At 48.1% G+C, this 20,455-nt stretch overlaps 1 protein-coding gene across 10 annotated transcripts in view; it reads left to right on the top strand.

The window, feature by feature from the left end:
• Positions 1–20,455, top strand: part of CUX1 (cut like homeobox 1) — a 349,990-nt gene that overhangs the window by 2,063 nt on the left and 327,472 nt on the right. The window lies entirely within an intron of this gene.

Raw genomic sequence — 20,455 nt, 5'->3', positions numbered from 1 at the left:
GGTAAACTTGGCCGAACTTTGCTAACCCGGAGCACTGGTGATAGTGACCTACAGTACTTTTCGGAGGAAAGGAAATGAACTCCAGATGCAGACTTGCATGAAATGCAGTGGATTGGATTAAAACGCATGTAAACGGAGTCTGACAACTTTAATTGTATATGCTTGTTTTCTGCTCTTGCCTGCGTAGTACGAGCGATAAAGCAGACTCACGGCCGTTATGAAATTTCTTCAAATTTCTCACTTAACTAGGAAGAAGACTATGTGAAATATGTATTTCCGATAAGATTAAAACTTAAAGGAGTTTGAGTGTTTATTGACTAAAATAGATTATTCCGAAGTGTCTATTGTGTAAATTAGATTCCTGAATGTAATGAACACAGCCGAATGGCATTTTTGATAAATTGGTCTACCCTGTTTTAGTAAAAATAGCTCCCTTTTACCATAATTTAATTCCTGAGCTTACTGTAAAACCCGTTGTGGAGTTTTAGGAGACAAACCTTAATTTTTTTTTTCCCCTTGTCTTCCTAACTGTGACATTCCAGTCTAATACCAAGGTGGTTTCTTCCTTAAGTGTCCTGGCAGAAACTGCTTGAGAGATGGATTCGACTTCTCCGGAGTTACTAGATTTTATGACCTCTTTGATGCCCTCACCCACTCCTTGGTGATTAGTTACATCTTCACTGGAGTACTTGGTGGGGGGGTGCGTTTAGGTGTGTAACTTTAATGAAAAGTTTCCTTGTCAGTTCATGTTCAAGAACTTTCAGATGTTGATCTTGAATTTAAAACATTCTTTATCTGAGCCTCGTTCTCTTTACTGAGCAGCCTACTGGTTTTTGGTGATGGATGGAAGATTTGGCCTTAGACGGTTTTCGATTGCCACTTCATCGCCTGTTTGAAAGCCTTCAGTTGCCTATGGGATGCCCAGGTTCTAGAAGGTGAAAGTGGTTCTTTCTTCGGGCCCTGAAGAGGCCTTTGGAGTTGATATCGGGCTTGGCGTCGTCTCTGTTCCCACAGACAGTAAGGGAGCCCGTGCAACTTCAGTTTGAGAAGAGAGAGTCCACTCGTTTCAGACTCCTCTCGTCTTTCCAGAGCCCCTTATCCCGAGCTCAGGTTGCCTGCGGAGCCAAGTAAGGGTGGTGGTATTGCTACCTGAAGATAAAGAGACTGGGTCCCTGAGGGTCCAACTGGGAGCTCCTCGCTTGACACAGGGACCTGGGGCTGAGCCCTGGGCCCTCTGCTCGCTCTGCCTTGAAGCTGCCTTGGGACGTGGAGTGAGTGCCCAGGAAGAGTTTCTGCAGACTGAGCTCTATTTTGTTTCCTTTTTAGTCCCAAAGTCTTGTGGTATGGGAGTTTCAGGGCTCTGGCCTTGCTAAGACTAGTTGGACAAGTTTTTTATCCTATCCCAGACTTGTAAAAACCAGGCTTTTTTTTTTTAAGTAAGAAAAACACCATTGTATAAATTTGCCTTTTAAATACACGTTTGGAAAGAGGACACTTTCTAAAACAAGCTCATGTAACTCTGTATGTTAGGGTAGCTTTTTGCCAGTGCCTGGCTTCCCTTTGGAGCATTATTCCTACATGGTGACTAGTCTTTCCCTTTAAGGAACCTCTGCAGAAGTAACCTTTAAATGTTTTCCTCTTTTTTTTTTTTCAAAATAAGAAAGCAATTTCATTTTTGCTGCAAGTCCATTTTCTGGTTGCTTTTATTTTGTTTTCTCCTGTTAAGGAAGTGTGTACATTACCAGCCATCCAGGATGCTTCCCCAAACGAAGTATATTATTTTGATTACAATTTGTATCTCATCTAGGACCGTTTAAAATAAAGAGTAAACAAATGGGGGACGGGGCTCCACACAGCTGCTGCCTTTGTTTTTTTGGTTCTCTTAATAATATCAGTGTCTTAGAGATTGTGTGTGGGAAGGGGTCATTATCAGTTGATTAAAGTTTTTTTCCCCCTGTATGAAACTATGCGTAGGTTTTTTTCGAGGGGGAGGGGGTGGGGGGAGTTGTATGTTTGCTTGCTTTTTTAAAAAAGTGTAAGTCAGGGAAGAGGTTAAGTTGTGCAGCACCTCTTGCAGTGGTGGGTCCGTAGAGGCCCCCTTCTCCCTTTTCCCCCAGTTTCCCCCATCTGCCTGTAGTTAGTGACATGAGAAAGTGGGGAAGGGACAGATTGCCCGTCCTCAGGAATAACTCTCCTAATCAATGCACTGAGCTGACCTTAAAAATGCTGTCTGGTGAGTCAGTTGAGCCCAAGACCTTTAGTGACTGTTGCAAAAGCCCTCTGCCCTGTTGTATGCAATTCAGACAAACCCACCAGGGCTTGCGTGGGGCGGGGCGGGGGGAAGTAGGCTGGGTGGGGGCATAAGGGGTCCCTGTTCAGAAGCACCAGGCTGTACCTTGGGACCCTCCAACTTTGCATCTACCTGGAGCAGTCAGTAGTCTAAACTCCTCCTGAGGCTGGGATCACATCCTAAGAGGAAAAACCAAGGCTCCCAGTAGAAAAATCTGTGTGTGTTTCAGCTCATCTGTAAAAGCACAAGGAACATCCACAGTGAAATGAAAGGAGGACAAAATTGTTGAAGGAAAAGTTATACATTTTTTAAAAAGAGAAATCCATCGTGTAAAAAATCCTGCAAGGGCTAGGCCGGATTCCTACCTGTGCTTCCATATTTTTTCAGTTCACATGATTGGCCTCATGTCAGTTTCACTGATTTAAAAGACAGTTGTATCTGATGGACTGTATAACACAGCGATAACAAGAAGTTTCTATAAACATTAAATATATAGGATCTTGTATTTTTAGAAATTATTTAAAAACCCACTGTAATGTATTACATACATTATATAACATAAACATCCGTATATGTATATATATGTAAAGTAGCTTTCCCTATGAAAGGTCTGATTTTTACAAGTAATTGTCAAAGACCGAAATTCGTGTATTTCATCCTGTTGTTTTGTCTGAAGCCCTTGCGTTATGGCTGCAGAGAGATAGTTTTGGTTTCAGCTGAAATTCTCCTGCCTCTGATTGTTTAAACCAGACCCTTAATCTTATTTTAACATACTTAAAATGTTCAAAAAACCCAGAAGAATTGTTTTGTATAAGTAGCAAGTGAATGTAGTTTAAACACTCAAGCAATTCTGGTATCTAATTGAAAACAGGTGGAATTCTTGGAATCCCGTGTTTGAATCTTATTATAGCAAAGCACAGAGACACTTCTTACGTATGGCCATTCATTTTGTCCAAGCCTTTTGAAGAGGGGCTCTGTGACCTCTCCCTGTGCCCCACTGCAGTTTATACCTGGATGTTCAGTCGTGCTGGGCACTTTAGGGACCAGATGCCTGTGTGTGCTTGGACACTGAGAGAACTGTGTGAAGGTTGATCGTGGAGTGAAAAGGGAACTTTAATGGCATAATTAGACAAGCGATTTGATACCTGTATTATACAACTAATAATGGCACAGAAATTGTGAATCCATTTCTGATTTCTGATTTAATAAACATTTGTTGACATGAGTATTTGGATACATTTTATTACACCCCGATCAAGATTTAGAATAAATTAACTTTCCCTAAGCACATCTAGGGGGTCCGTCTAGTCAAGGCTGTGGTTTTTCCAGTGGTCATGTATGGATGTGAGAGTTGGACTAGGAAGAAAGCTGAGTGCCGAAGAATTGATGCATTTGAACTGTGGTGTTGGAGAAGATTCTTGAGAGTCCCTTGGACTGCAAGGAGATCCACCCAGTCCATTCTAAAGGAGATCAGCCCTGGGTGTTCTTTGGAAGGAATAATGCTAAAGCTGAAACTCCAGTACTTTGGCCACCTCATGCGAAGAGTTGACTCATTGGAAAAGACTCTGATGCTGGGAGGGATTGGGGGCAGGAGGAGAAGGGGACGACAGGATGAGATGGCTGGATGGCATCACAGAATCTATGGACGTGAGTCTGAGTGAACTCTGGGAGTTGGTGATGGACAGGGAGGCCTGGCGTGCTGCAATTCATGGGGTTGCAAAGAGTCAGACATGACTGAGCGACTGGACTGAACTGAAGCACATCTAGAGATGTAACCTTAAATACCAACAAAACCAAACAAAAAGCCAGGTTAAGGGGATATGTCAATAATATGTTATGGTGGGGCCCTCTAGATTATCCCAGTCATTTTTCGTCTTACTTTTCCCAACCGGCTGATAGCCTTGGTTTCGTTGTATATTTAAAAACCAAGCTTCATTTGGTGTTTAGGTGCTGATTTGTATTGACCTGTTGGTTCTGTCAAAGTCTTGGATTTCCTGAGGTGTAGTCTACTTTTCAGCTGTTTCTGAGAAAGTTGGTGGAGGAGAAGGGTCTCGGGCTGGGCTGAAGGTGTTCCGGCAGGGGGCTACCTGGGATTGAGGGGGGACCTGTGGCATTGCCCTCATTAGTACCGTGGCTTGAAGCCATGGCTTTCAGACACCTGGGCTAATGCACCTGGGCTGTGACTTTAAAAACTGTGTGTGCTACCCTGTTCGTTTAATGCGACACAGTTAAAGAAACATAATGAGGGCAAACAGCTCTTCCTGAAAGACATCTAATTTGTTACAGAACCCATCAAGAACCTTTCCTTTGAAAAGTAAACAACTCTTGAATAAAAATAATTCTAATTCTTGCTATAATTAAATTCTGATAGGGTGATGTTAATGCGCAAAATAAATGGTGTCAGTTTTCCTCATTTGAGTCTGCAGACTTTTCCTTCCTGCAGGAGGCCCCAGGGCGGGCAGGCAAGAGGCAGAGATTTTGTGTTTATTAGACCCCTGGGCCAGGGGCAGCCCCGGGGAAGTTCTTCAGATGTGATTGGTAGGATCCGTGCGCAAGAGGTCTCCCCCTACCCAGTTCTTAGGAACACCACCGGGGGACAGGTAACTGGAAAGGATTGGGGATGGGAGTATTCAATCCTCCGAAGAATTTACCCAGCACTGCAGAGCGGCTGGAAGAATAGCCAGGTAGGAGACCGACATGAAACTGACTAGATTCCACTTCCTCCTCTGAGGCACTTGTGAAGTTGGGAAAGGTGAGTGATCCCACCTTTTATAAAACACGAGAGGCCACGGTCAGGGCTACCAGATCTTCCTTGTGGCCGACTCAGTCAGCTGACAGTTGAAATCCTGGACGCTTCTGACTGTGATTTATGAAGTTCATGTCGGAAGAAATTACCAGAGCTTGCTCAGAAGCTTGTTCTTTCTTAGCATTGACCAGAGTATACCAGCACGGGGCCTGTTTTCTTAAAAACATCATTCTCTTTGACTGTGTTTATCTAATAAGTTAAAGCAGTTAACTTTTTTTTTTTTGAAGTTATGCATAGTTGAGGTGTCTTGAATTTGGTTAAGGGAAAAACAAATTGACAAATTAGCTCTTTCTTAAGTGAACGTTGTGAAATTGTGAGAAATAGAATGCCATTCTTACTGTCATTAAAATTTTATTTGGGTGTTGACAGCTTTTTGCTAAATGTAAGACGTTCAGATCCTGTCCACCCAGCTGTAAAACAAAAAAAGAAAATACCCAAAAACAACCCAACCAATTCAAAATCTTCTTTTCCAATATCCCCCTAAAGGCAAGGTAGTCTGTCTTTAACATTGGGTCTTTCCCCCTAATGAATTGTTAGTATTTTGTTTTCTAACATAGTTTTATATCTTAAGCATCTTGATTTGGTGGTTATTTTGGACCTGCGAGGGTCTTTGGTTTGTTGCCACTGCCCCTTGGGTTTTAGAGGAGCAGTCTCTGCTTAGATCAAAATAGTTTGATATAAAGCTAATAAGTGACACCAAAGGTAGATCCTTGTCTTGAAGATGCAAACAGAAGCAAGGCCTGTGGGCTGTTGGCAGAGGAAGGGCTGGTTTGGAGCCGCCCTCAGCCTGGGCGCTGCCAGCCCCAAGCGCCTCCTGTCACCCTGCCTGCCACTTCTCGTCCCTCCTCCGAGCTCCTGCCCCGCCACGCCTGTCCCCTCCTTCGTTGTGACAACTTTTCTTTTTTTTTTGGTTTAAAGTATTTGTGGAACTCCATTATTTTGAGATTCTTGGAAGAAAGATACTATGTAAATGAAAATTAAAAATAAAATTCTTGCTGGAGGGAATTGTACATTTAATTTTTTGATTAGGTTTGGAAAAGACATTTTTTCCCCCTCACCCTGAAAATAAGAACATTCTGTTGCTCCTATCACCATTTTTGCTTCATTCTGAAAGGTGCGGCAGATAATGGTGAAGCATGTCCTTTATTTTCAGTTTTTCCCCACGATAGTGACCTATAACTTGAACCCATGCAGCTCTGTGTACAGTGAATTATTTCTGTTTCACATTGTTCTGCTGTGCCCTCGCCGAGCGTGTAGGTAGCAGCTGCCCATGGAATGCAGACCTTTCAAAGGGGAAAAGATTTTGGGTCACTAGTGTGCAGAAATTACAACTAAAATTGTACGTAGACCTGCAAATAAAATTCCATCTTCCCTTCCTGTTCACACAGCAGAGGTGTTGTAAGCTGTACCCTTTTGAAACAGAAAGCTTGAGAACAAGAGCGGTCATGTAAACCAGTGGAGAAGCCTTAATTTGCTGAAATTGCTTCATTTCACTTGTACCTCAGCTCGTTACATAACACTGTGTGCTGTCACACACGCAGCCAAGTAGGAGACAAGGTCAGGTTCGGAGTCGTGCTTCTGCTCCCTAGGCATGTGTGGGACCCAGGAGCCAGACAGGAAGCCCAGGCTGCTGCCAAGACGCCCTGTCCAGGTGCCCTGGTCCACCAGGGACCTCATGGTCACGGGCAAGCACAGAGGATCAGTGCCGTGGCCAGGGTCTGCCGAGCCCTTCCCTCGCAGAGCAGTGTGATATGTAGTCAGGAAGTTGTCACCTGGAGCCTGCTAACCCTGGGGCTGGGTGGGTGGGGCACACGGGCTTCCCCCCGCCCCCACTGCTCCTCCGCCCCAGCACCCTAATTTGTCAGTGTTGACGTAGAATTGGAAGAGGAAGGATATTGCCGGTTATGGTTGAACGTCATTGTCAGGAGTAAGGAATGGTTTGCGATTGTTTTACATTGCTCTGTGTCGGTATGTAATTATGCTGTCATTTTAATACACACTGATACTTTAATACATCTTGTGTGTGTGTGTATGAAGTTAGTTTTGGGGGGGGATGTTGTGTGTGAGAGCCAAATCTTCCTAACACACAAGAGCTGGGAGTATTAGCCTTTACCAATACAGTTTCAGAACTGACCATCTGAAACAGGTCGTAATCATTATAGGTGCGACAGCCAGATGAACCTTCCCCAATCATTGATTCCATCATCTCATGCCTCTCCTTAAACACCCGCGGTGGCTCCCGCTGGCACAGGATGGAGAGCACACTCCTCAACAGGCAGAGTTCCTGAAGGGTGTCTGTACATCGCCTACACCTTTTCCCCGCTGTGGAAGGATCCCCGGGTCGGTACTCCATAGAGGGGACCTCCCCCTCCTCCCCCTGTACATTGGGGTACCCAGCCTGGTTTATGCACCTCTTTTTCATCTTAGCCAATGCCGCAGAGGGAGCCCCCTCGTGCACCAGGCACTGTGATGCAGGGCGGGAGAGCCAGCAGCCCAGATGCACAGAGAGGGGCCGGGTGGCTGGAATGCGGCTGTGATGGTGTGTGCCTGTGGGATGGTGGAGGGCGGCAGAGGAAGGGCGTCCTGACTGTGGTGGGGTGGGCAGGGAAAGCGTCCAGAGCGGGAGAGGCTAAGCTTGAGCTAAGTTCTGTGCAGCTGGGGAAGCACGGGAGAGGGGGTGGCCGGTGGTCTCTGAGTGCCCTCCTTCGCTGTCTCTGATGGACCCCACGTAATGCCCTCTCAGCTTCTGATCGCCCTTCCTGGGCGCCTGCCTTATACCTTCAGTGCACCCACTGAATACCCTGCACTCTGGCGTGCACCCACCCCAACTCGGGGCTCCCAGGGAGTCCTGTTGCAGGAGAACTTTGGGCTTCTCTTAGCAGGCAGACCTGTGTATTCCTGATTTGAGGCTCACTCAGCTAATTAATTTCAGAGCTGCAAATGGAAGTCGTCTTCCGATTGTGAAAGGTAGGTAGAGTACGTTCAAATGGCTGTGTTTTGAAAGCTACTGATAGGTACACAGGGCTAGCGCATGTATTTCTTTTCATTTGTTTTATTCCCATGTATTAAAGTCCTCCATTGCCAAGTGACATATAGGTTGGTTAAGATACACATAATCGTATTTGTGGCACATAATGCAAAAAGTTCACATTTTTAGAAATAGAATTGAGCAGAACAATTCTTTGACAGAGAATTTATTCTCCAACTCTGCCCACAGCCTGAATGGGAGGAAACTTCCCCACATGAACCGGGGGAAAGTCGGTATTGTAAGGATCAGAACCCCACCAACGCAAGAGAAGGCAAGTGGCAAACAACACGAAGGCTTGGGGGTCAGCGCCGGAGAAACGTCTCGGGAGTGCTTGGCACCCCGGAAGCTGGCCCGTGGGCGTGGGCGCAGCTTGACCGAGTAGCTCCCTTTCAGAGCAGTGGCCTTCACAGCCTGCGTGCTTTCTCTGCTTCTTCATTTACAAAGTACCTAGGGTATTTCTGTAGGGGTGACGTCACCGTCTGGCTGCATGAACATTTGCATGGATTTGGGGAAGTGAGGGCTGCCAGGCCTTCCCTGAGAGGGGGTGCGAAAGGAACCACCGTCCCTGGGGTCCAGCCTGGGTGGCCGATTGGGGGGTGGGGCAGGGCCTGGCATCCACGAGGAAGAAGTGGATGTGCTCCTTTGCTGGGCTACGGGCACTGGGGGGAATGGCGGGGGTAGGGGGCATGGGGAATTCAGGGGCTGAGCCCCTGGCAGAAGGAGGGGTGAAGTGTAGTGGAGAGGTTTTGGTGTTGAAGCCTAGAAGATGGGTTGAAACCCGGGGTTTGAAGCACCCGGAGGATTTGTCTGCGTTTTGGTTGGTGCCTACGAGTTTGCCATCACTTGTGGCGGGGAGGGCTGAAGAGTTCATCGTAGCGTGGGGATCCCCCCTCCCACCTTGTGTTGTAACTTCGTCAGTTCTGGAGCTGGGACTGCCATGGGGCTTCAGGAAAAGGCAGAGAAGAGAAGGAAAGCATTGCTGGGAGTGCTGGATTCCTCACATTGTAGCTGGTTTTATGTCTGCTGGTGACAAGGCAGATGCTTTAAAAACATTTGTATGTATAGATAGATGCACACCCACAGTGTGTGCTTAGTCGCTCAGTTGTGTCCCACTCTTTGCGACCCCGTGGACCGTAGCCCACCAGGCTCCCTCTGTCCATGGGATTTCCCAGGCAAGACTAGAGGAGGGGGCTCCTTGGGGCTGCCTTCCTCCTGCCTTCCCTCTCCCCGTCATCCTGGCCGTCCCTGAGGATGGCTTTCCCCTGAAGGAGGGTCGTCATGATGAGGCTGCCAGGGGATCAGAAGGGGTTCCCTGTCCACAGGGCGCCCAGGGTGAGCTTGGGGGTGGGTGAGTCCTTTCACGTGAACACTGAACAGAGCCTGTGTGGTGGACGTGGAAGCCACCTGGGTGCCCAGTGGACAGACACCTTTCTGGCTGAGGCCTCGCTAGATCCGAGACACTTTCTCGAGCCTCCCCTGCTGTGAGACTTCAGAGTCAGCGCCCAGCATTGGAGCTCCAGAGAGAAGGACTGTCTGACAGATAATCCTTCCCCAGGAGGTGAGCACTCAGGTTAGCAAACCGTATCTAATAAATAGTTGGAGTGCAGTTACAGCATCGGGCTGAACATAACCCTCCCTGTGTCACCTGCTACCCTCAATGTCCCATAGGTGCATAAAGCAGATTTGTGGGAAGGGTTGGGGGGAATTGGAAGGCAAGAGAGACGCCCAGGGGTGGGGCCTGGGGTGGGGGGTGTGGGAGGGAACTGGCTCAGGCAAGGCCGTGCCCTGTCCAGCATGCAGTTCAGCCATGAGCGCTGGGCTGAGGAAGCGTCTCTGACCAGGACTGTTCTCTGACACCCCTGGCTTGATGCTGGTACAGGGGAGCCGTTTGCTGTTAGATGCTAATATTTGTGTTTAATCTCGAGACGGCCAGGATGAAACTCCCTCCGCTTTCAGTCCCTGGGAGCCTAGTCGATTTAGCCCCTGTTGTGATACTGGACTCAAATCCACTCATATCACCGAAAGGCACCCAGGACACAGGGATTTGTTCCCAATTGCACATGAAGGTGTGGTGCTGGGCCGTGTTCACTAAGAGGGCAGCTCTGTAAGGGTCCTCGGGAGGACCTCCCTCCCTTGAGAAGACGCCACACCAGATGACGCTCCTTATTTTCCTCAAGGAGTCATCATGGAACAGTTGAGTGTTTCGGTTCCTCTGGACTCAGATGATTGTTTTTTTGCACGCCTGTTTGTTTGGGCTGATACGGCTCGTTTTATAATGAAGTTGTACATTTAGTAAGAAAACACGCACAAGGGTGCGCCGCTCTCGGAAGTAACACAGCAGGTTTGAATGAGGTGGTTTGCAGTCTTGTTTGTTTCGGGGGACAAGTCATTTTTCTTCATAGAGTGTTGGGGCCCCTCATTCATTCCTTTATTGAGCGGGTCTCCCTGGTGCCTGATGTCGGCCCTGGATCCTGGTCAAGCCCCTGGGGTACCAAGAGGAATGAGCCCCCGCAGGCCACACGGCCCCTGCAGATGTCAGCTTATAGGGGCTAGGGATGTCTGATGTGTGCGGAGGGCAGGACAGGGGTCTGGAAAGATGGGAAGTGGTATTCCACGGACCCACCTCCTCCCCTGGCGGCCAGGCGCTGCTGTAGCACAGCCTTCCAGTGTCCAGAGCAGCAGGATGGCCCTGCCCTCGAGGGACTTATGATCTAGCAGGGGAGATGGAAAGTGAACAGAGGAGGAATAAGTGCATTACAGCGTGGGATTGCCCAGGGCCTGGGCCCAGACTTCTCGGTGCAGAGTCCCGCTGAGTCACTTCTGTGTTCTGAGGGCCCCCTGAGAGAGGCTGCTTCTCAAATGCAAGAGGGACCATTCAGAACTCAGATTTGTGTTCAGGAGGATCCAGAATGCAAGGGGAAGGGATGGCGAAGGATGGAGCCGAGAGGGTAGGGAGTCATGGTCCAGAACGAGATGGGGAGGGACTGGGCGGGGAGAGAAGGTGCCAGGCTGCGTGCCGGCAGGCGCCAGGCCCTGGCGTGACCCGGGAGGCCACTGGGGTCGTGGTGGCCATGGCAGAGATGGGCTGAGCGAGTGGCATTCAGAGACGTGGGAGGCCTCAGCAGAGGGGACTGAGGCCGGGGTGGGGCGGGGAGCAGCGCCTGGAGGGAGGAGAGGTCTTCTGTGTCAGCTGGGGCCTGGCTCTGGTCCCCCTCAGAGGCGGCCCGTGTGTACAGCCACCGGGCTGGGCCCCAGAGGTTTATTAAAAGCAGGTGGGGTGCCAGGCGCTGTACTTGAGCGTTGGGTGTGACTCAGACAGGCATGGAGTCAGCCTGGAGTTTCTTTATTCATCCCTATTTGCTTTTTGTCGGTAATCCTTTGTAATTCCCCAGTTTCATGATGTAATTTTAATGGAATTACACTTGAACACTTCAAAATTATGTAATTAATTACGTTCGGCTTCAATTACAATGACTAATTACAGTGTGATACCTGGTGGCAAGTCAGGTATGTCCTGGTGGGGGGTTCGTGCCTGCCAGCTATTAGGATGGCCACTGTCACCAGTGGGTGCGGCTGCCATGGGGGCTTCTCGGTGCCTCTGCCCCCCTCCCCTCCCCCAGGAGCAGCTCTGGGACCTGTGAGGTGTGTGATGGGGAATGGGGGTGTGTGCAAGGGGTGGGGGCATGGTGGTGGCGATGGGCATGGAGGCCTGTCGTGGGGCACAAAGGTTTGAGCTTGTTTGCAGGTAGAAGAGCAGGACTCAACGCTAGGAAAGTGAGTTTGGGGGATGCAGGCGGGAACCAGGGTCCTGCCGTGGGATTCCTCTGTTCACTCCGGGATGTGGGAGGGAGGCTGCACTGAAGTCACTGTGAACACGGCCTCAGGAACGGGTAAGATGGCTTAGGGAGGAAGGAGGAGGTGCCACGAGCCACCGAGGGGTGAAAGTGGAGGGTGAGGGCCAGAGCCTGGTTTAGAAATGTCACTCTGGGAATTATGCCCAGGCGGCCAGTGCGCAGGGCTCCTGGAGCAGCAAACTGCGCCTCAGACCCCAGGACGGAGCTTTGTGTTCGTGGGCTTCCTCTCTGCGTGTGGCGCTGGCTGTATTTTGTGTCAGGAGGAGGGGGTCTGGCTGAGAAATCTTTAGGCCGAGTGGCCGTCGCCCCTGAAGCAAGGCCCTCCCGTCTCCCTCTGGGGTCGGCAGCCCTTCCGAGCTGAGTGTTGGGGGAATGCGTGCTCACAGGAGGGCGGCCCCCACTTTGCCCTGGTCCCCACACAGCCTCAGGCCCTGGTCTCCCTCCTTCCAGGGAAGCTTCTGGAACAGACTTTGAACAGCGGTGCCCACGGGAAGCATTCAGTGACCAGTGCCACGTTTCTTCCAGATGCCTGTTATTTATTTGAGAGGTTCAGGGCATCCTTTCAAGAGCCCATTCTTAACATTTGAGACTAGGGAGGTTTCCTGACCCTCGCCTGTGAGATTTCCGTCGTTTCCCATGGGGTGTGCAGAGTGGACCGTTGCTGGCCAAGGAAGCTGGTCTCAGAAGCTCAAGCTGAGGCGGAGGTTTGGGTTCGGCCTTGAGGGCACCCCAGAGTCTTCCGGGTGTCCGCTCTTTAAGGGAGAGCTCGTTTCGCCCTCGGGGAGGGGGCTCGGTGGTGCCCCAGGGGGCTTGGAGCCCTTCCCTGGGGGTCCTGCTGCAGAGGGGGCTCCCTCGACACAATGCCTGATACATTTAGTCTGTCACTTTTTACTTTTTTAAATAATATGCACACAAAACTCATCATTTTAACCTTTTGAAAGTGCCGTTGGTTATTCTGTGCCATATTCACACATTGTGAATATGTGACGGCCACTTTGTGTAACCATCACCACGATCTAATTCCAGAGTGTTTCTCTCACCCCAACAAGAACCCCATACCCGTCAGCAGTCACCCTCCTTTTTCCCAACTCTCCCCAGGCTCTGTTTGTAGCCTTTGGTCTGTGTCCTGTGCCTCCGGGTTTGCCTGTTCTTCACATATAAATGGCATCATACAATGTGTGTGTGGGCTTTGACGTCTGGCCCCTTTTCTCTCACTGTGAGTTTTGCTGGTTCATCCATGTTGAGGTGTGTATCAGCGCTTCAGTCCTTTTTATGGCTGAGTCACAGCATCCTGTGTGCGGATATATGCAACCTCTTGTTTATGCTTTCATAAACTGATGGGCATTGGGATTGTTTCCGCTTTGGGGCTAGCATGGAGAAGGTGCTGCAGGCATCTGTGTGCGAGTGTTTGTGTGACTGTAGGTTTTCAGTTTTCTCATTTATGCTTAGGAGTGGAATTGCTGGGTCCTAGGTAGTAAGTCTGTGTTTAACTTTTTGAGTCTGCTACTTTGTGGCCTCTTCTGTGTAACTCCTGTTTTCGTTTTAAGGCCCAGACTGTGGTTCCATCTCATTCTGTTCTGCTCTGGTCTTCCCCTTGACTCCTCCTCCTCAGATGCCTCTCTGGTGGGGGTGCCCATGGGGACCACGGTCACATGCAGACGGACTGTGGAGAGCCTGGGAGCAGTTTGAATGAGCACACACACTCTTGGTAGCCCACCCGGTGTCTCTGCCCGTCCCCGCCTTCCCTCCTTACTCACCAGCAAAGGGGCCTCTCCCCTGGCCAAGTGCGATGCTCATTTCACTTTGTTTTAGCTGGAGAGATAGGGACTGTCAAGCAGATTTGCTCATGGTGCTGCTTCTGAGATAAAAGGCGATGAGCCAGGACAAAGTGCCATTTTCTGCCTGTGAACACACCCGTGGGAGAAGAGGCCGTCCAGGCCTGCTGATAGGTGGCAGGAACCTGGGCCCTCTGTCCTGCCTGCCGCCCTCCCCCAGCCCTCTGCGATGCAAATCCAGCATTACAACCGACGTCCCCCCGACTGCTCTGGCTGGGTGTGGATGAGAAGTCACGTTTCTGAGATGTGATGGTCCCTGCTGAAGGCAGAGCTGAGCTGAGGGTGTGAGATGAAAGTGAGCGCTGAAGCTCTCTTCCGAGAGCAGGCAGCATCCCATTTGCCAAACCAGATGTCCCACAATACTTCAGATGCTGCCGATAAAGCATCGAGCAATTAGAATGGTTAATATTCAGTTAAGTATAATTAGAAGCTGGTGTAAATTGTGAATGAAATTGACAGGTTCCACAGGTTACAGCAAAATACCAAATCTTCAGTTGTGTGTATGTATCTCTGTGGGTCTGTCAGTTCAGACAGGTATATCATCTTACCTCCTAGGAATCGAAATGAGGGCCTGCTGTCAACCCAGTTCACTGTAATTCTGAAAGTTTAGGAACGTCTTGCCAATTGTTTTATGTTAAAAATTGAAATCCTTAGGTCAGAGCTTTAACGTTCTCATTTCTATGCTACGGGCAGGAAAAACTAAATCCATATTTTCTGCCTGCCTTCAGGGCGTGTGTGTATGTGTGTGTGTGTCTTGTATGTGTGCATGTGTGCACACATGTGTGTTTCTCCCCGCCCCTGAGTTGCATTCATCACTTCTCACTTCACAGCACATCATGATTTATCTTATTTTTTTCTCCGTTCTGCTCCATCCCCATGTCTAGTCCCCTCCTCTTCTCATTCTAATGTGTTTAGTGTACCTCTATATGGGTGTATTGTAAAACATGTGGCCTGTTTTGTGTGTATAAGTAGCTCTAATCCATAATTGTGGCATCGTGCTGTAAATCTTCCCTTTCCCTTTTACTCCTCACTGTTTCTGAGATCTGTCCATGTTACCCCCTGCAGATTTCATCATTCATGAGAGCTGCATTGGATTCCAACCGAAGAATCCACTTGTCTTAGCTCAGACTGCTGTATACCATACACACAGGGACTTTAAGCCACAGACATTTATTGCTCACAATTCTGGAGGCTGGGCAGTCCAAGATCAAGGTGCCTGCTGTCCAAGATCAAGAGGGTACCTGGGGAAAGCCCTCAAGTAAAGTTAGGGAGCTAACTTGCAGACAGCCCTCCTCTTGCTGTGTCCTCAACACGATGGTGGGTCTTGAGAGAGAGTGTGAGGGAGCTCTCTTTTCATAAGGACACTAATCCCATCATGGGGACCCCTACCCTCATTACCTTATCTAAACCTCCCAAAGGTCACACCTCCAAACACCATCACTTCAGGACTGAGGCTTCACCGCATGAATTTGCGGGGGTGGGGTGCAACACCATTCAGTCCCTAACACCAACCCTAGCTCACATGTCCGTCTCCCGGGGATGACCCTGCTCGGTGGCCTCGGGCACCCTGACACACGTCTCCTGACTGTTGCCCAGGGGTAGGATTGCTGAGTCCTAGGGTGAAGAGTGTTCTTCATTTCACTGAATGCTCCAAGGTTGCTCCCCCGCGTGGCTGGCTACACCACTTTGCTCTCTCTGCCTGTCTCATCAGCGCTTCCCGGAAACCTTTATCCTGATGGTTTTAGAGTGGCACTTGAGGGTTGTGATTTTTCTCTGATCACCCGTGTGTTTTCTGCTTGTTACCAACCTTGTTTTATACCTGTTTAGATTTTCAGATTTATGTTTTCATAAGTCGTCTGGTCCTGTGTCTCGTCCCTTGTTGATTTGCAAGAGTTCCTAACCCTTTGTTGGCTTTTACCTTCCTAAGTCGCTTCTCCCCATCTTTCACTTGTTTGTCGATTTGTCTGTCGTGTCCTTCAATAAACAGAAAAACTGAACTTTGATGAAGTCAGATCTATCAGTTTTTCATTTCAGTTTTGTTTGAGAAAATCTTTTCACCACTCAAGATCACAAAGATACTCATACTTTGACAGCCATAGAGATTTGTCTGCCGTGTTTAGATTTTTAGGTTAGAATGGTTTCCGTGTAGACTGTGAGGGAGTCAGTTTTTCTCCAGCACTGCCTGCCGAGCAGTCCAGTCTCCTATCCAGTGATTTAGGAAGTTGCCTCCACTGAATGCCAAGGCCCTGTATATATATGGGTGTGTTTCCAGGTCATTCTTTCATTCCACTACCCCGTGTGTTTCTTCTTGCATGGGTGCCTCACTGTTTGATTACTGTGGCTTTATACAATTTTTACTTTCAGATTGGGTGAATTTGCACTTTGCTTTTCTCTTTCAAAATATCTCAACTCCTCACTGTCCATTATTCTTTAATGCTGATTTCTATCAAGCTCTCCTTAAGTCCCACTAGATTTTCTTTATTGGATTTGGAATAAATACACAGATTAATCTGGGAGAAAAGTAAGAGATTTCAAGCTTTCCTACCTGTGACTGAGACCGTTTCTCCATTTACTAGGTCTTTCTTCAGAAAGGTTTGGTACCTTTGTCACGAGGTTAAAGCCCAGTTCTGTGTAGTTTCTGTAGCAGTGTGAGCAATGACTGTGTGTTTTTTTCTTCTTGATTTTTTTTTTTTTTTTCTTCTTGATTGTCTATTCCGGTATGGAGGAAAAAACTGGTTTTAGTTTACTGATTTTGAAACTGGCCAGGTTGCTGAGTCTCTCATTGGGTTTATTAGTTCACTTGAACCTGTTGCATCTCTCAGGAGAGTAGCATATGCAAAAAATGCAACACTTTTGTTTGTCCCTTTCCTTCCACTCCTCATACCCAAGAGACTTGTGTTGTCAGCCGGAAGGCCAAGGACTCTGCTGCAGACTGGTGATGGGGCTGTGTGTCTTCTTTCCTGGTCTTAGAGGGAATGTACCTGATGGAGATTTTTGGTAGCAGTTTTAATCGGATTAATAATTACATGACTCCATTGTCTCCACTTTTCTGAGAGCTTTCATCATGAGTCAGTGTCGACCTTTTCCTTTAAATCTATTTGTATCTGGGTGATTTTAATCCCTCAGCGATGAATGTGGTAAATTACAGTGATCAGCACTCCGATGTCGGAGCGTCCATTGTGTTCCTCGATCAACTCTTCCCTGTCTTATATTTTAAAATATTGTTGGATTAGATGTATAGTTGCCACATCTGTGTTATTAAGTAAAATGGCCTACAGTTTTCTTATTTTTATCCAGTTGGAATTGAGGTTATACTAGTCTCATAAAGTGGGTTAAAATGGCTTTGGAACCATTTGTATAAGATGAAGATTATCTGTATCTGAAATTGGATAGGGCTCACCTGTGACCGTGGGGCCTGAGCCTCAAGTGGGCTCGGAGGAATTTATCATTTCATTTTCTTTGTTATTCTATCTGACTTTTCTGTCAATAGACTTATTTTGGCATTTTATAATTTTCTAGATATGTGTCCATTTTATCTAGGCTTTAAAATTTATTCTTGTGTGATTACTTGTAGTATTTCCATTGTTTTTTAAAAAAATTCTGTTTGTTTTGATATTCAAATTTCTTCTTCTTTTTGTTCTTCCCTTCATTTTTTAGTTTCTATTTGCCTGATAAAGCCTCTCCTCTTTCATCATTGCCACTCTTCCCATGTCCTTTTACTGTGTCTGCTATAGATACGTGATGCAGGATCTTGTTTTCTAAACCCTGGTTGAGAGTCTGTCTGATTAGTGAAATTAAATGGTATACATTTATAATAATCGTGGTTATATTAGGACAAATGCAATTTTATGTTTTCTATTTTACCATACTCTTCGGGGAGGGTACCTTAAAAAAAAAAAAAATATATATATATATATATATATATATATACACACACACATACACACACACACACACTGGAGTATAGTTGATTTATAAGGTTGCATTGGTGTCAGGTATGCAACAAAGTGATTCAACTGTACATATACATATATGGAGTATCTTTTTACATTATTTATTTCAACCTGACTTTCAGGTTGAAATTTTTTCTGCTGGATTTTAAGATTTTGTGATCCGTTTTATTCTTCCGAAATTCAGAATCTGAATTATTCCTGAGATTATTAAGACCCATCCATGTGTTTGTCTTTTTTCCTGTCAGTTTCTAAAGCTCGTCAGCACCTCTGTCCTGTTTCCGGTTTCACCAGCCTCTCTCCTCTCTGCTGGTTTTGACGAGGCTCACTTTACGTTCTTGCTTGTGAACGCTGCTTTCTCTCTGCAGGTTGTTGGACTAGTTGGTCTGTGTCTTCAAGTATTTGTTCTCCTGCTGGCTCTTTTTCCCTGTGACCTGTGGTCACCTAGGCCCCAGGGTATCAGCTGATCCCTTATCCCTGGGGGTAGGAGTTTGGTGGAGAGAGGTGTGTCCGCGGGGTTGAAGGCTTAGGTAGGGGTGCAACGAGGCCCCTGGGGCGACCTCTTGGTGCCTTACTCCAGCCACGCCTGTTCTCCTGGGGCTGCTGCCCTCTCACTGATGTTACTGCCCGAGACTCATTGCAAGATCTCCTGGGGGAAGGGGTTACCTGCAGAGATTTTGATCCTGCTAGTCTGGGGTGGGCACTGATGTTTTTTCAAAGCTTCTCACAACAGGAGTGGGGTGTGGCATAGACTGGCCATGAGCTGATAAATGTCAAAGCTGGGAGATGGGAGCTTAGGGCTACATGGCAGTCTTTGTGTACATTTGAGGTACTGTCTGTGTATAGCTGCAAGTCTGATTACGTCCTGGCTGAGACCCACTGGCACTAATGTGGTACCATCCTAGGTAGAGGTGAGGAGGGAATGAAACCTAGCAAGACCCTATGGGGCTCCTGGGCATGAAAGCCTTTCAAATAGTTGCTAAGCAGGGGAGGGAGGGGATGCAGAGACAGAGGAGCAGCAGCTAAGGAACAGTAGAGCAGCCTTGGGGCCTGGTTCCACCTCAGGGGATACACATAACAATATCTTTGAGCTCTTTACAGAACTAGAACCCCAACACATAGAAGATGTTAGAACCCTTCATTCCAGAGAAGACCACAGTTTAATAATCTTGAGAAGCTCATTAGGAGGAGATCACCTGAGGCCAGATTAAAGGAGTATAGGCCCTGCACACACCCTAATCTTTATTAGCTACCCTGCCCTGAACCATTGCTATGAAACGCCTCCTCTCCAAATCCTCCCGGGTTGGGGACACACAGTTTTGGGGGGGCATGAGCCCACTGTGTCCCCCTTTGCCTGGCAAAGCAATAAAACTTTTCTTTTTGTGGTTGTTTAGTTGCCAAATCGTGTCTGATTCTTTTGCGACCTCATGGACTGTCAGGCTCCTCTGTCCGTGGGATTCCCCAGATAAGAATACTGGAGTGGGTTGCCGTTTCCCTCTCCAGGGCATCTTCCCAACCCAGAGACTGAACTGTGCCTCTTGCGCTGGCAGGTGGATTCTTTACCACTGACCACCGTGGAGATGCTACTTCACCCACAACTCGGTCTCCGAGATTCGATTCAGCACCAGCGTACAGAGGTTGTTTTCTATATCAGGAAGAGAGAAGGCTTGCTAGATAGATCTGGGGCTGCCAGAACACTGAACATGGCTTATGGGGCATGTATTTTATTTCTCTTGGAAAGCGCCGTTCTAATCTAGACCCTCATACTCCAGTGCTCCGTGAACCAGCAGCAGCAGTTAGGAGCTTGTTAGAAATGCAGAACCTTAGTCCCTATCGCAGACCAACTGAGTAAGAATCCACAGTTTTGTGAGATTCCCCAGGTGATTCATATGCACATTTAAAGTTTGAGAAACACTAAGTCCAGATCTTTTTTAAAGGAATGATTGGCTTTATTTAACTTCTATTTTAATAGAGTGACTCCTCCTCCCTTATCATTCCAGTTGAGCTTTTCCAGGACAGAGGTAGCAGCCCTGAGGTAGCTCTGAGGAGCTAGAAAAGGTTCACACCCTCAGTGAGGTTGTCCAAGGGAGGCCCCCAGGCCCTCTCCCAGACCTGTTTTAAACCTAGCTCCTTTTTGACGCACAGTTCTCATAGTATCGGATGTCTGCTTTTCAAAGTCCTGTAACATATTAAAACGACAAATCGGAAGAAGGCAAGGCAGATCCTAGCGGCAGGACTAGCGGTCTGCTTGGGAGCTAGAGACCAGAAGACAAGTCTTCAGTCGGGGGCGCTGTTTGCTGGAGAGGCAGCCCCACCCACCCACATGTGGTTTGCTGAGGAGCATGTGGATTCTGCAGGTTTTGGCCTTGACCTTCACTATGGTCCATCTGAGCCACTGGGAAAGGACCAGCAGACGTCCTGATGAATATGCCTGCCACAGCCCTCATGTGGGGAGGGCAGTATTGTCACCAAGTCCAGAGACAAACACTTGTTTGGAAGATGCGCTTTGGGGAGCGTCTCCTCCGCTCCTTCCATCCCCTGGCGGGGTGCGGGGGCGGGGAGGGTGCACCTTTCAGTGTGGGAACATGGGGTTCCTAGGTGGCCTGCCTTTGGGTGGCCCCGACCCGCCCGCCCATCTGACTTGGGATCTCCACTTAGTGGCTGTGCGACCCGGGCCCTTGACCTGCTTCCT

Source organism: Bubalus kerabau, chromosome 23 (genome assembly GCF_029407905.1).
Source record: "Bubalus kerabau isolate K-KA32 ecotype Philippines breed swamp buffalo chromosome 23, PCC_UOA_SB_1v2, whole genome shotgun sequence".
Taxonomy (NCBI): Eukaryota; Metazoa; Chordata; class Mammalia; order Artiodactyla; family Bovidae; genus Bubalus; species Bubalus kerabau.
Note: the sequence above shows the minus strand (reverse complement) of the source record. Positions and strands in the feature narration are given on the sequence as shown.